Below are 11433 nucleotides of genomic sequence, written 5' to 3' on the forward strand. Positions count from 1 at the left end.
TCTCAGTTTGGATTATTGTCATATTAATGTAATTATTCAGTATTTGATATGTATATCTCTTTCCTTTTAGCTCTTCTTCCACCTAAACTGACAGTGAATCCACCGGTGATCACAGAGACAGAAACAGTCACTCTGGACTGTCAGACTGCATCATCTGTTCCTGTGTCTTGGTGTTATTTCTACACTTTAAGTGGAGGAATTGTCAGAGTCTTCTCTTGTCTGCAGACACTGACGGGGACTGAGCTGCTTTTGTTGACACGTCAAAGTTCACCTGCTGAGGTTGAAGTGAAATGCTATTACACTGTAGATCTTGGAGAGAAAATATATTCTCCTGAAAGTGACACATCCTCCATCACCATACAACGTGAGTGAACACTGCTGCTATAATAATAATAACTTTATTTACATAGCACCTTTCAAAACAAGTTTACAAAGTGCTTTACAATAAAAGCATGATAAAAGTAGTTAACATCCAGAACTCAAGATTTAAACTAGATAAAATCATATAAATAGTTACAACAATGCGCCAACAGTTAAGAAAAAGCCAGAATATAAAAGTGAGTCTTAAGAAGAGATCTAAAGGAAGATACTGAGTTTGTTCCACAGCTGAGGTCACCTTTGTTGACAAGTTTGGATTTTGGAACCGTTAGTAGAGCCTCATAGGGAGTCAGTAAATTACAGATAAAGGCAGGAGCCAGACCATTCAAGGCTCTAAAAACAAGCAGTAAAATCTTAAAATCAAGTCTAAAACTCACAGGTAACCAGTGAAGGGCAGCAAGGATCGGTGTGATGTGGTCGCTTCTCTTAGTACGTGCTGAAAGCCTGGCAACAGTGTTTATATCAACTGCAATCTTTCAATAGACTTATATTTTAAGAACTTGCTACAGTATGAGCACAAACAACAAAGTGACTCTCAACATGGGGTTCGAGTCCTCAAAGGAAGTGTTAGAAGATTATCAATGGGTATCCTCTGCCATTATAAATTCACCATCAGAAATTATGTTTTAAAAATTAAATTTGTAATTGTTTAATTTGCTTGACTTTCAGCATCTCTTCAACCTAAACTGACAGTGAATCCACCGGTGATCACAGAGACAGACTCAGTCACACTGATCTGTCAGACTCCATCATCTGTTCCTGTGTCTCAGTGTTATTTCTACATTTTAAGTGGAGGAACTGTCAATAGCTTCTCATGTCGTCAGACACTGACCGGAACTAAGCTGCTTTTGTTGGCACATCAGAGTTCCCCTGCTGAGGTTAAAGTGAAATGTTATTACATTGTAAAGCGTGGAGAGAAAAATGATGCATCTCCACACAGTGACGCATCCTCCATCACCATACGCAGTGAGTGACTGAGTTTTTCCACATCTACTGATATTATAGTATTATGTTTCGATACAGTTTTGGCACAAGAAAAGTTGTGTGGTGTAATATTTCAGGTATGAATTTGTTTTTAGGGGTTACAAACTGCAGAACAAATAGAAAAACACTGATTTAACAAACGTAAAGGTGATAGATATTTTTTTGGAAGTCTGATAAAAATCCCCACAGCACTTTATGACTTTATTAATACAGTTATCAACCAGGAAGTTAACATCGATTGAAAAAATAACTCATATCCGGGTTTTAGGTCTCATTCCTGCAGCACTCTATTGGGACTGCGCAAATTAGACATGCATTAAAGGATGACTGCATCTGTTTTTAATTTCATGTCATTTGAAAATTGAGACAGTGTGCCATCAGAATCAGAATCAAACATTATCACTGTATACTTACGCATATATACAAAATACAAATACACAAATAATAAGGCTGTCCCATGAAGTTGTCTTCAGAAATATTTATTTATTTGTACACTGGAAATTTTTCAGCTTAAATCCATCTTCTTTTACTGTAGATATTCTGGACAGAGAGTCAATCATGACCCTGATGATGCCAACATATAGTATGATCACAGACAGGACATTTTCTATATTAAGGAAGCAGTCCAGAACATTATTACATAGCACCTCCATATTAATTAGTTTGAAAATCTGAAGACATCTTTGTCTTTTTATTTGCCAGGTCTGACTGTTAGCAGGCCTCATGCTTCCACTCTGGTAACTCCTGTAAAACGACCATCAGGTAACAAAATGACAGATATTAACTGTGACTTTGGTTAATTATATGTGTTTCAGTGTATTCAGTATTTTTTAAATGTACTTTTGTTTATTCACCAGGTTGGACTGTTGGTACGCCTAGGAGCACTGGTAGTTTTATCTCTACTTTCCTAACATCAGTGAAACCAGCATCAGGTAATTATTCTGTTTTTCAACAATTCACACTGACTCTTTTGAAAATGTTAAAGTATATACAATATATTCACATGTAAATTGAATATGTCTTAACAAAGCACATACCAATGCGATGGTTGCTGATTGGTCACTCAGCTAGTGTGTGATGGATATGTAGGTGTGAAGTTGGCCTTCCTACTGTGCAGATGCTAATCACATATTTTCTGATCTAGACAGCCCACAAAAAACTGACTGGGTTTTCTTATTTCACAGTTTGTGGGTTGGTAGGCACTCCAGATACCCAAATATACGTGCACAAGCACTGAAAAGTTTTTCATTATATGTCCCCTTTAATATTTGTTTAGTAGCAGTACAAACAAAGACGATAGTTTTAGTTAATATGTTTTTGTGCCTTCAAGAAACAGGTACTTGTATGACTCCTATGAATCCAGGATCTGGTGATGAAATAACAGGTAGATACAATATTCTTATTATCACATTAAAATGTTAACATGCATTACTGTGGGTTTTTAATAGCATTTGTGGCTGTGCACTTCCTAGGTTTGATAACTAGTACACCTGGCACTAAAGATAGCTCTAACCCTGCAACCCCTCTGAAAACAGCTTCAAGTGAGTATATGTAATTCTTTAGCACTTGAATTCAGTGATTAAATTATGTCTAAATTACTCAGTAACTTTATCTCAGTAACAAAGCAATACTGTGCTTTCCATTTTATATATTTGGTGTGCACTGTTATTGGTGGTTGAAAGACTCCAGTTATGCACATGTCTTCCTGTTTGTTAATGTTATGAGAAGCAAGACTGACACCTTTATGGCCTCTATTGATGCAACACAGAAACGTGGATATGGAAGTTTGTAGCAGTTGTGGCTGGTTGTGGAGTAACTGTGGGTCTCTGCATCTTGCTGGTTTCTGCATTTCTCTGGAACAAAAGAAGAACTGGTGAGAACTATGTTGATTTGTTTGTCTAATGAACTCAGAATCTATTTTTTTACGTGGGTGTTCACACATACTGTTCTCTGAATATCAGTGAGAAGTGCTGACCGCCAGCCGTAAGCTTCAGTGTTCAGTCTGACGAACAGTCACATTTGTCCTTTACACACATTCTAGCTTGTCTTAAAAACAGGAAATATTTAATGCATTTTCACATTTGTTCAGTTGAACAGACTTCACGTAGCTAACAGCTACTAAAATAACTATTGTGGAAATCATCAGCTTGAACAAACATGCTGCATCTCAAACGAGAGATGAGCGTAAACCACACTTAGAAGAAACCACCACTGTACTGAGACAAAAATAACCTCTTTTGCTCAAGTCTAACTCTTTTTCACACGGGAACAAAATATTGTATGAGAAGAAATGGTACAGAATTATTCCCTCAGCAGCTTATTTTGTGAACTTGAAAGTGTAAAGCTGCTTGTGACCATCAAATTCTTGAATCCAATCAGCTGGACTGAAGACTTATGTCTTAATTCAGAGAAATGTATTATTTGATATACAGACTTTGTGTCTTTCTCTCGAGTAGGTCCTGAGGAAGTGAACAGGCGACCGGAGTCTCAAAATGACATTGTAAGTCTGACATGAGCGACTATATTAAATATATTTTCCATATATATTGATATATGCAACAGTTGGTTTCTTTCTTTTCCCAGTTGGACACATACCATTTGTACACCACCATCTCCACGGAGCCTGCTGCATCAGCCCTGATGGGTATGGAGTACAACACAGTGCAGTTACACTGAAACACAAAATGTTTTATATTGAAAGAGAAAGCAGACAGCCTGAAGAACTGTTAGAAATGTAAACCTTGTGTTTAAAGTTGACTGGTATAATCTATAGGAGTGATTTTCAAAGTTGGGGGACGTCAGGGGTCCTTAGCAAATTGGAGGGAAGATGAGGGAAAATGCTAAAATATATATACATATTTTTTATAAATAAAATTGTATTATTATTATAAAATACACAAAAAATGACACTTTTTTTGAAAAGGAAAAGGAAAGGACACAAGCACATAGACACAATGTTGTTGAATGTTGTTAAAGTAAACTGACAAAAAAATGCTTCTAATGGAAAACAGAAATATTGAATCTTTTGGAATGATTGCTGATTTGAAATTCAAATAATAGTAATAATTATTATTATTGCATTGATAAAAGCTAGCAACTAGCAATTAAGACCATGAACTCATCTTTACAATGTTTACTGAGGTAATTAATCAAGAGAGAAGTAGGCTCATTTTCTCACAGACTTCTATACAGTCTGATCTCTTCAGACCCCGGAGTTGTATATAACTAGAACAAACGTTTAGTTTACTCCTGTTTGTCATTTTGTTCTGTTTTCTAATGTGTTTTCTGTATTTTTTGTAACTGGATATATTTTGTTGGAGACTTTTGTGACTATGCATTATAAATAAATGTATATGCATTTACAACTTACTGCTTCTGTACATTTGTGACATGTTTTAGCCGGATTAACTGTCTTGAGGGTCCCGGTGAGTTGACAGGTGGACAATTAATATCAGTTTTTAATTTTAATTTCCCCCCGGCAGTACATGTAAAGTAAAAGAGTCCACGGGAAACATGTTGGCATTGACTTTACTTCAACTAGAGCAAAAAATGATGAAAGAAATATGAAGTGAAATGTAGATTTCAAATGATGAATAAACTCTTTCATTTTATTCATTTAGCCAACACTGTGCTAGACTTGATCTAAAAATATTACATGTTCTAAGTTTTTTATAAAGTGTTAAAAAGCAAGTAGATGTAAAGTGTGGGTGTTTCTGTGGTTGGTTTGTTTGTTATATTCAGCTTTGGTGCTAGCCGTGGTTTTCCTGAGAGCAAGTTCTGCAAAATGACACTTGAGTACATCAAAGCTAGCATCATGGCTGGACGCCTGCTGTTAGTCATCCTCATGTGTAAGATAAACCTATAGACCTATTTTTTATTATTATTAATGTAGTCTATCACAAACTAATGCAGGTCCACAGTTGCAAACATGACATTAATATATAATGTCAGCCATTATGTATCAGCATGTTAACTACACAAAGACTGTTTTATCTTTATTATGGATTTCATGTTATGTGTGTTCTTATTGCCTGATTTGTTGCTCTGTGCTGTTTATTTGCGAACGTATCGTGGAACTGCAGTGCAGAGTCTAATTTCCTCATCGGGACAAATAAAACATATCTTTGTCTTAATATTATACATTTTGTGAAGGTATTAATTAATTATTATCATGTCTATTTACTGTATATTGTTAACACTTTATATTTCCAACAGATTACTTTCATGAGATTCGAGGAAAAGGTCAGTCTGTCATCTATTGTCTTTCATGTCCAGCTGTACTGTTTTCTATCAGATAATATTATCATATAAATGCAACTATTAAGTATTTATATAACATATGTCTACCTCTTTCAGATCTTCCACCTAAACTGACAGTGAATCCACCGGTGATCAAAGAGACAGACTCAGTCACACTGACCTGTCAGACTCCATCATCTGATCCTGAGTCTCTGTGTTATTTCTACACTGTGGGGCGAGACACTGCCAAAGGCTCTTGCCTGCAGACACTGACAGGAACTGAGCTGCTGAGGATGTCCCATCAGAGTTCACCAGCTGTGGTTGAAGTGAAATGTTATTACACTGTAAAATTTGGAGACATAAATTCTCCATCTCCACACAGTGACACATCCTCCATCACCATACACAGTGAGTGACTATTTTCCCCATTCTTTGATATGTTATTATGTAGTATTAGTGGAAGATAATTCAATGATGTGATGTTAGATATCAGATGTTTTTAAGGGACTGAATAAATCCATTCCAATTACTAGAATGGCACACGGAGAGTGCAGACCTCCGTCAAGGTGCCTGACGGTGTGTTTCTGTGTAACGTATTGACGGATTCACACACGTATCTCTCTGCTCTCAGAAGGAAGGATGCGGGGTCACGCATCACCAACGTGTCATCAGTTACACTGTGCATGTGTTATACCCTGTGGTCTTAATGCTCAGGCTGATCGGAATCCTTTAAAATATTCATGAATCCGTATGATGATCCGGATCGCCACCAAAATCTAATAGATTGTTCATTGTGCCACACCCCACCCCTCCAAAAGATGTCATTCAAATCCATCACAAACTTTTTGAGTAATCCTTCTAACAGACAGACAGACAAACCAACAAACAAACCAACACCGGTGAAAACGCAACCTCCGGCCCTTGGCCTTGGTGGAGGTAAAAATGCCACTGGTGTTACATTTAACATGTTTACACTTTTGTTAGTTTGATAAATTGCTTTCATGTTATCAGATTCCTCCTTATTATGTGTGATGATTTTTATTAGAGTGTAACTCACAATCACCCAAGATGACACACGTAATTATCATTATGAATCAGTAAGTTGAATGTTGATTCATGTAAAACCTTTTAATGGAGCTTTGGGTCATTGTGGATTGAACATACAGAATGCTTCAATAGCACTTTGCTCACATCTTGCCTTTCAAATCTATCTTTTTGCAGATTATCTTGAAAGAAAATCAAGCATTTTTCATACTGTCACAGCTCTGGGAGACAACATAGAGACACAAAAGCCAACACAACAGACGGGACATGACCGTCTCTGGAAAACTTCAGAACCAACAGTGGCCCAGTCTGAGGCTGAAGAGGGAGGCGGAGCAGGTGTCACCATGACACACACAATGTAGACACTTACAAAGACCACAGGTAGGCTGTGATATACAGTATGTGTGAAGAGCAATCCACAGTCTTATGGTGAATAAATAAATAAATAAATAAATAAGTACATATTTCTTTCCTGGCTTCTTAGGTCTGACTGTTAGCAGTCCTGGTGCTATCTCTCCCTTCCCTCCTGCAACACCAGTGTCAAGTGATGACTGTAAGTATCTCACTGATATGTGTTTGTTTGTTATGCAACAGGTCTGACTACTGTGAAAACCATGACTATGTCTCAAAATAGACAATGGACAGATTCATGTAAAATTTGACAGGCACATGCATGATCTCGAGATGACGAAGCCTTTTAATTTTTAGCTTTGAGTTTGAGCAAAAATGTCTCCCTCACACATAAGATACTTATAAACGGGCAGAGTGCCATGAAATTTACTGAAATCAAGTAAAAAATAATTTTCCTGCTATCAAGGGAATATCATCAAAATCACTAGATGCCACCAAATCCTACACCCTGTACCTTTAAGACATTGTACAAATAAGAGAAATAGTCCAAATGTTAATTTGTACGCACACAAAATTGACAGAAACCAATCTGTTCCCTGTAGAATCAAGCATGGCCTCCACAAAATCAACTTTTACTGTGACCACAGGTACATGTTATACTTCTAAATCGTAATCCAGAACATTATTACAGATCACTTCTATAAAGGATTTTTAAAATTCTTTGAAGAAACTGAAAGGCCTGGTGCTCCCACTTTTGTAACTCTTGTGAAACCAGCATCAGGTAACAAAATAACAGATGTATTATATGTGACGTTAGTTAATCACAAATTATGTTTTTCTTCTATTGCTGCCCGCCTTGCACAAATGCCCCGTCCCACACAGTTGTCCACACAGGAAGCTGACAGATACAAATCCATCTTCTTTTGTTGTAGATCTTGTGGAAGAAGAGGAACACATGACGCAGACTAAGCCGACATCTACTACGACCATAGGTAGGACATGTTATACATTTAAATAGAAATCCAGAGCATTATCACATAATTATGTTATTATGAAAGTTTAAAACGTTTTTTTTATTCACCAGGTCTGACTGTTAGCAAGTCCCATGCTTCCACTCCTGTAACACCGATAAAACAAACATCAGGTAACAAAATTACAGATAAAATGTGACTTTAAATAATCACAAATCAGTCCGTGTTTCTGAGTATTATGACTATTTTGATTCCTGTTAAATTTGACAGGCACATGCATGATCTCCAGATGACGAAGCCTTTTCATTTTTAGCTTTGAGTTTGAGCAAAAATTTCTCCCTCACACATAAGATACTTATAAACGGGCAGAGTGCCATGAAATTTGCTGAAAATGTTCCTGCTATCAAAGGATTATCATCAAAATCATTTGATTTCAAGGAGCTTGTGTTTCTTGTTGTCCCACCACTACCAAACTGGCACTCGTTGATGGTCTCTGTTCAGACAAGCAGGAATCAAAGTTGATTGTAGTTGTGACTGGTTGTGGAGTATCTGTGGGCGTCATCCTGCTGGGATCTGCAGTTCTTTCAATCACAAAAAGGACCGGTAAGAATGCATTAACCTCAAGAAAGTTGTGTCCAACAAATGTCCAATAACCACGTTTACAGGCAATACAAATGTTGGCAACGTCTTGCATTCAGACCGTGAAAAGAAAAAATGCAAACATACAAAAACCTACTTGGATGAATGGACTTCACACATGCTTTATTCTTATTCTGAAACCCAGCTGCCCTTGTAGGGAATATAGCAGTATTAGTTTTTTTTCAAGTAAAGCATTAAAAGTGGCTTCTATATCCAGTATAACAACTTTTATTCAAGTTTCCCAACATAAATGATCACTGGTTGTTTATCATTTTCTTTTCTTTCTGCATTTCCTAGGAAAATGTGTTCGCCTCAGGTAAGAAATCTTTTTTTTCTCAAATATTTCCTGGTAAAATTGAGAGAGTAGTAATATGTATTTTCATCATCATCATCACCGAGTTTACATAGTTTCAGACATTCATTCTTACCGTAGTCCTCTTCTGGCAAACAGCTTAAGAGCATTGGGATGTTAGACAGGAAAGAGCTGGTCCACCTGCAGTCAGACTCTGTTATGCCAGAGACACTTAGGGATTAAGTGTTTGACCATTTATTGGTTATTCAGTTAGATTTGGTGTAAAAGACTCATAACTGATGGCTGTAAATATAAAGTACATGAATAATAGATGCTTGCAAAGGCAACAAATCCAAAATGCTCCAAGAGAGGGAGCTGCAGCAGCAAATGGTGTTGACATGACACAACTGATGCAAACACAATTTCAGTGCTCAATCTGAATAAATACGATGGTCCAGTCCATGTTATCCCAGCAGATTGTATCATTCACATCATAGAGAGATGTTTGGAAAGAGAAATACTATATTCTTCTTCAAATTGCTTTTCTTTGGCCATAAATATGTATTCTGCTTTCCTTTGTAATGAAGACATGCTCTTTATGAAAACTTCTTTTTACTCTTTTGCCTTTTAGCCCCAAAGCCAACACCACCGGTAAATCAAAATGTATGTAACACTTGAATATGACCAATTATTTATAAGCATATGTTTCATGTACTTTATATTTTAGATTATAGTTTATAAAAACATTTTTTTTTCTGTTTTTAGATGTGTGTGGATATATGGAAAATCTCAACATTGGAGAGGTAATTAAAAACTTCTGTATCCATTCATTCAGTGATCACGCTGTCCTGGATAAGGCTTCTCTCACTCTACCTTCCCTCTATCCTTCTGATAAAGTACCTGCCGAGTGGTTACGATGAAACTTACAGTATCGTCACTTATGAATTCAGCAAAATTGGTGAGCTGTTTTTGTCTTTCTACCAGCTTGAATGTTTTTTTTACAGTATGTTTAATACACATTATGGGGAAGAGGTTTAATTATTAGTATTTATTTACTTTTTAGTATGTATGACTACTACTGTATGGGTTGTACAATAACATAAATATATATCACATTGTTACATTACAATTCTTGATGTGTGGGCAGTGTGGCAGGACATAAATTGAATGTGCAACTGGTATATTTTAACAATTGCAGGATGCAGGAAGACTTAAAAGCGCCATCAAGTCATGTCTGGTTGTTTTATTTCCCCCACTAGAGTGACAAACGTTGACCGCAGCACCTCAGAGGAACCAGCTGCATCAGACCAGAGAGATAACGTGTGCAGCACTCGAAAAGCGTTTTGAAGTTATAAAATTGTGTGTCTCGGACAGATTTGAGATGGGTCTAAAATACTTTGGATTGACGTGGTTAAGTCCATTTGTTTTAAAGAGGCTGGAATTTGTTTAATCTAATCTGTTGAAACAAGTGAGTAAGCTCTGGTCAACTGCCTATAAACATGTGGTATATGTATATCTAAGGAATACTAAAGAATATTCATGTTCAAGCAAAATTAGACTTCTCCAAAATAATTATATGCAGTATACATTTTAGCTTCAATATTTTGGTGTAATTATTGACCGTGTGCTCTCAGGTATGTTACTTGTGGGATATATTTTCTGAGATAATACATAACCAATAATCAATCAATGTATTAAGTAGTTCCAGTAGGAAATGATTGCATTATTTACCACTTACTTTTTGTTTTTACTGCTTATATTCTATAATATCTATAAACAATGTTAAACCTATGGCCTGTGCTACTACTCTGTGTGTGTGTGAAGGTCAGCCAACAGCATGAAAAACGCAAACGCATCCTTTATATGGCTATGATAAACTCTTGTTTTACCAAGCTTACAGAGATAAATGATTAGAACCGGTCCCACAGAGATAAGTTGCTGGAGAGGCCAGGTATGCCCAGCTAACAAGGGAAGATGTAGCAATTAGACGGGGCTGCTGGTAGACAAGGTGACGTTTTTAATAGGCTGAAGCCATGGGACAATGCATGGGTGGATTGACCAAGAAAAAAACTTAGAGGCGCTAGATAAGATACGGTTCTGTTTTGAAAATCATCACCATATATGGTTAAAGGAAAAAGGCTGGTGAAACAATAGTGGGGTGGGATGTCTGTTTTCCCCAACAAGCCCTACAGAAAAAGGAGCTATTGAATAAATGTATGTCTTTTTACTCTGGGTTCAGTCTGCTCCATGGCCCAGCTTGATTTACCTGTACTCTGTCTTGATTTTACAATAAATCTTTATTACATTGAACTCTACTTGATTTGTCTGAATTATTATTTCAAGAGTAATTATAAAGTGTGGTAGGGAACCTGAAGACATCTGGCCCAGATGAAGGTTCCTCACATACATCCTTAAAGCTCTTAAAGTAAAATGATACAATGCAGCGGTGACATGTGAAAACTGCAATTGAAACGGTCCCTCCCTGCTAATTCAGGGTAAAATATCAGTATATGGATTAACCGTCTTGAGGGTATC

General features: G+C 36.7%; 1 long non-coding RNA gene across 1 annotated transcript; it reads left to right on the forward strand.

The window, feature by feature from the left end:
- Window positions 1-2700: 2700 nt before the first annotated feature.
- On the forward strand, window positions 2701-4189 carry LOC141777274 (uncharacterized). The gene is made up of 3 exons (XR_012595882.1): window positions 2701-3235; window positions 3819-3862; window positions 3946-4189. It is a non-coding gene; the product is annotated as an uncharacterized LOC141777274 (long non-coding RNA).
- The last annotated feature ends 7244 nt before the right edge of the window (window positions 4190-11433 follow it).

This window comes from Sebastes fasciatus, chromosome 1, assembly GCF_043250625.1.
Source record: "Sebastes fasciatus isolate fSebFas1 chromosome 1, fSebFas1.pri, whole genome shotgun sequence".
NCBI lineage: Eukaryota > Metazoa > Chordata > Actinopteri > Perciformes > Sebastidae > Sebastes > Sebastes fasciatus.